Below are 5,664 nucleotides of genomic sequence, written 5' to 3'. Positions count from 1 at the left end.
TTTTATTTGCTTTCCCCATTATTTTTATTTTCTTTATTATTTCAATAAATCGCACAAAAGGACAACTCTCTCTCATCTACTTCTTTATGGAAAATTTCCACCACAGAAATTGGCGTCACGAACAGGATCCCGCGGCAGGTCGTCTGGACGGTGTGACCAGGGACGATAGTCCTGAGGACTAGGGTCGCTCAGCCTCCAGACCTCTACAGCTGTTCTGAGTGGGAGGACTGCTCACCCGTCTGGATCGCCTCTGACGAGATCCAACGAACTCAAAATCCAACCTCTACTCGGCCCGGTGAGAGAGATTCCGTTTTGTTGCGACTTGTTGAAGAAAAAAAAAAAAAAAGAAACAGGTTTGAAATTGGTTTCAGTTATTCGGGGTTACTTGGCTCTGATCATTTGGTTTAGGGAAAGTAAGGCAAATAACAATTAATTCTAAGCATCCCCTACTAGACTAAAACAAACAACGACAAAAGAAAAAATATAACTAGGACTAGAGATAATAATAAATAATAAATTCAATATTCGGGTAAAATTAATTAGGTCAAAGTCTGCCCTGGTGGCCGAGACGGTGGTTGCTAAGGGTTGGCTCGTGGGACCGAGCTTGTTTTGTCTGTACTGAGGATACAGACCAGTGTGCAGATCTGAGCGCAGTCCAAAGGGAGTGGACAAGGAAATAAAAGACGGCTTCTGTAAGACAGAGCGCGTTTGCAGGGGGAAGTGGTTTCGAGATACGAGGGACCCGGGTCTTAGAGGGGCCTGACGGTGAAGGACCACTTCCGAGAACCCTGTCGCTGATCTGAGCGGTTCCCTTTCTACGGAGACGTCCGTGGAAGAGAAATTTCGAAAAAAGGTTCCGGCCGGAACACAAAAAAATCTAAGGCAGAAAACCGCCGGGACTCTGAAAGATGGGTTCGGGGCGATCTAAGTCTCCACCACCAGACTGCAGCATTACAAAATTAAAAGTAATTATAAAAGTAAAAAGTAAATATGGTTATTAGTGCGTTTCATGTTTCCATGAGTGGGAAACTGGTTATGGGTTCAAAAGGAGAATCGCTTTGTGTAAGGACATACGCACCTTAAAAGAAAAATTAGAGACAAAAGAAAATACTTGAAAAAGGAAAACTATCAAAACTAAAGCCCTAAAAGAAACAAAAGATGAAAGTAACGGAAAAAAAAGGAGATAACAACTCTGGGGAAGAATTGTTTGCACTCTGCCACACCACACGCACACCACACACACATCATGTCAAGATCAAATGCTCCCACTGTTTCTGCTCTCTATTCTAATGCAGAACTGAGCGCGATGAGGGTAAATCCGGATCTGGACTCCTTTCCCACCATCAGCAGAAGAACCGAAGGAGAAGAAGCGCCGACCAACAACCAGAACAGGGTGGAAGCTCCACAGCAGCTGGAGGACACAGACCACAGCATGGACGCCTCACAGACTCCCACAACGTCTGCAGCCATTACGTTCTGGGCTCATCAGATGAACCAGCTACTACAAGCCCTGCACCAGCATGAAAGGACTGTGTCTGAAGCTTCTGAAGCCGTGAAAGTGTCATACACGCGTGTGTGTCTGACAGACACCTGCTTATGACAATCAGCAAAGGAAAACAAGGACAGAGCAACAGCAGAGTGAGAAAACGTGCTCTGACACAGACACTGGTTGAAACAACAGGAGAGGCTTCAGACGTGATCGGCCCAAAAGAGCTGCATCTGAGGATCCAGGAAAGGTCTGTCATCGAGGAACAACTGTCCCATTGAAAGGCTTCACCCGCTGGCGCTCACATCAGACTGATGGTTGGGGAAGGAGGAAGGTGACGGTTCCTTTTCACGTGACGTACAAGACGGTACCGCAAACACACACACACATTCATACACGCAATGAAGAAACACGCTTACAGCTGATACACGCTCAAATTCATGTTCATGCTTATCTGCTCGCAATGAAGAATCGCTTTTTGCTCAAAAAATCCCACAGAGTGATTTTAAAATGATGACAAACAGCTAAATGACAACTGCTGCATGACTTTACAGTCTGATGGGTTCAAACTATTTTAACTTGCAACAACTTCAGTAATAAAATCCTTCATGTTTCTAAAAATACTTGTGCACAATATAGGTTTGTCTGGCCAGACTAGAAGACTATAGGAAACAAAACAGACTATAGAAAAACAAAACAGACTATAGGAAAACAAAACAGACTGTAGAAAAAACAAAACCAGACCATAGGAAGACTGAAACCGACTGAAACAGACTATTAATGACTATTAAAGGGAAGACGACTATTAGAGAGAAGTAATAATAATTACTGTACGTACCAGACTATTAAAGAAAAACTTATTCTTTCACTGTCTTGTGCAACATCTGACAGCAAGACACCTTAACATTCATTTTTGCTTTCAAACTTATGCCCAGTTAAATTTTTAGGAAGAGATCTCATGTAGTTTAGGTATTTAATTGATTTCCACTCCAGACGGAGTGCAGGTTACATCTACAGACATTCTAAATAATCCCTCTTTTGTTGGTGTTAACTTCAGCTCAGCTGTGCTCTTATCATTGGCTGCTGAGGGGGGGCTGTAACTGAGGCCCTCACACAGGCTGCATCACAGCTTGTTTATGATTTCACACACACACACTGACAAACTGGCCTCAACTTCCCTCTTTTGGGATGAACACAGGTCTGCGCTTGCGATTTCTTTTACTAACGAACAAAAAGATTTTTGATGTTTATTCTACAGCTCCACACGTCCCTCTGTGAAAACATGATGGAGACAGATGCAGGACGTGGGTCCTTTCGTGAACAGATGTGAACGGGGTGGAGACTGGTGAACGACTTCTGACCCCATGTGACGTATTCACCTACTTTGCATACTTAAAAAAAAAAAAAAAACTTTTTTTTATTCTGCCTGTCATGCACAACAAACAGTGAACCTCCACATTCTAATGACACACTACATGTTTTTATTTTCATTTTTCAGAGGACGCTCTGACCCAACACTCAGCCTTACAGGAAGCCCTGCTTCCCTGTGGCTCACACACAGACATGATGTAGGTTTGATCAGAGGATGTGAACCAGTGGTCATCGCACCTAAATCTGACCACAGACCATGTAAACAACATCACCCTCTGGAAGAAGCCATAGATGGTGTTACTGCAGACACCACTAAGCTACTGAAACATTGGATGCTACAGGCCACAAAGAGAGCCTGTCTAAATTACAGTTAGTTCAGACAAAGGTTATTTTCTGGGTCATTGTAATTACAGCTGATGGCAAATCCATCTCACCCAACTGAGTTAGAGCAATTTGAAACCTGCCTAAACCGTGCACGTAAAAACAGCTGATGTCTTTTCTAGGTCTTTGTTCTTATTGTAGGACCTTCAGTCCTAACTTTACTGTCTTTGAGGCCTCACTCAGGGTTCTGATGCAGACGTCTTCATCGTCCACTTCTTGTCTCACGTGGACGTCTGAGGCTGAACAACGTTCACTGACCTCATGCTTGCTCTTCAGTCGACTCCTACTTTGGGTCTTCCTGATCTGACCCTACGCGACCTTTCACTCAAACAGTGGATGAGAAATCAGGTTGTACGACTTCTGTTCTTTTGTCCTCATACTTTGATTCTTTTGGAATAGATCACATCTTTCTACAGCCCGATGGCTTAGATGCAACACCACTTTGCTCAACATGCTGAACGTTACTATCAAGAGGCCGTCTTGAAGTCTGGCTCTTTGCTAAGACACTACTCTGCTCAGGCTGCAGAGTTGATCACATTGACTGAAGCTAGTAAACGAGCAGAAGGAGAGTCTGTTACCATCTACACGGACTCCACAGATGCTCTGTGGAAGCATAGGAAGCTTTTGAAGTCTGATTGCAAACCTATCTCACATCATGATTAGGTTCTGCTTTGCTGGACGCTGTCCTGCCACCTACAGCTAATGCTGTTTGTAACTGTCCAACATCAGTGACGACTTTGTTTGTGCCGACATGCAGCTGCAGACGCTGCTGCGAAGGTCGCTGCCCAACAACCCCTCCCTCTCCTGATCCTCGTTTCCTCTCCTGATCCTTGTTCCCTCTCCAACTCTCTCTATCCTTTCCTTCCTCTCTCTCCCTGTGCTTTAAACGTTTTCTACCTCACAGGAACGCTGACTCTGGCTGACGAATGGTTTCACCTGTAGCCACTGAGTCTGGTTTGGGCCTGATGGCAGCCGTGCCGCCCAAACACCTTTTCCCCACAATTCAGATTTCCAACAGGTGAAAACAGGCGACAGGACCACTACACCATCCAACCAGGGGACTGGCGATCGTTAAGGAGTTCAGGAGGAAGCATTGGGACTCAAAACGGTGGCGAGGTCCCTTCCAGGTCCTTCTGACGACCCACACGGCTGTAAAGATCGCAGAGAGAGCGACTTGGACCAACTCCATCCAGGAAGGTCCCGGATCCGACAGACGACCCTCCATCTACACCACACGAGAAAACCACCACTGACGAAAAGAACTAAGAAGGACGACCCTCGCTGTGCTCACACACGCACTGAGGCGAGGCTGCATTGACCGTTCAGCTAAAGGTGTGAGCCAAGCGCCGCCTGAAGCTGCGCCGGTGAATCACACTATCAGACCATACATCTACACACACGCTCCTGAGAAAACACACACACGAGCAGCCTTGAGTTGCCGAAGCTGGACGACGTGTAGACTTTTCACATCACGGGAGTGACAGTGACTCAGACGACATTGGGAGGAAACCTGGCGGTGATAACGAACCCCAAATGTCTCTGTGATCAGCTGATCACAACCTGAAGAACCCCAACAAACTGTCAATACTTCAACACACAGGTTGGAAACAATCTAACGCTACTGTTCAATAAGAAGAAGCAGATTGTTACAGACATCAATTGTAACCTTGTTGTGTTAGACATTTTATGTTACTCTGATTATTGCCTTGATCATATGATGTTTCTATGTAACTTTACACACTACTTTTGAATGAGAAAATTTCACAACAACAACAACAACGACACTGAGTTTAAATATCCTGAAGTTGACTTGGTGTTTAATTTGCTCACAATCACTTTATTCACTGCTACAATTAGTTTTATCCTTCATTTACAGATGAAAGACAACACAAGCGGCAATATGCATCATCATTCTGGTTAAATCCCCGAATCTCCTATTCGCTCTAGACGCAAATGTACAATTAAAGATCCGAAAGCATTAAATCTATCTTAAGAATATATGAAACAGAACCCCACCGGAAACCTATGGCTATCATAAATTAATTGTCTTTATTACATTACAATCGAATGGCCGTAGACATGTTGTTAGCAGAGAAAAGAGGCCTTTGTGTTATGTTTGGAGAGGCATGTTGTACTTACATCCTGAATAACACTGATTCTAATGGTATTGTGGCGAAGGCGCTACACGGCCTTCAGAATCTCAGCTAACTCTGGTATAGGTTCTTTCCCTTGGAATTGGCTAGACGAAATGTCTGGAAAATGGAAATCTCATGTCCGCAGCTGTTTCCTTTATCACTGAGATGGCTGTGATTCTCTTGTTTGGTTTTTACGTTATCCCACTGGTTAGAGGTCTCATCATGCGTGCGACTTCAGCAACACTCTCGTATGAGATGACACAATGCACTATGTTCAAAAACCCCAACTCT

General features: G+C 44.4%; 1 long non-coding RNA gene across 1 annotated transcript; it reads left to right on the top strand.

Annotated features, from left to right (window-relative positions):
* The first annotated feature begins 520 nt into the window (after positions 1 to 520).
* On the top strand, positions 521 to 5,405 carry LOC129604035 (uncharacterized). The gene is made up of 2 exons (XR_008694570.1): positions 521 to 2,852; positions 2,985 to 5,405. It is a non-coding gene; the product is annotated as an uncharacterized LOC129604035 (long non-coding RNA).
* The last annotated feature ends 259 nt before the right edge of the window (positions 5,406 to 5,664 follow it).

This window comes from Betta splendens, chromosome 4 (assembly GCF_900634795.4).
Source record: "Betta splendens chromosome 4, fBetSpl5.4, whole genome shotgun sequence".
Classification (NCBI taxonomy): domain Eukaryota; kingdom Metazoa; phylum Chordata; class Actinopteri; order Anabantiformes; family Osphronemidae; genus Betta; species Betta splendens.
Note: the sequence above shows the minus strand (reverse complement) of the source record. Positions and strands in the feature narration are given on the sequence as shown.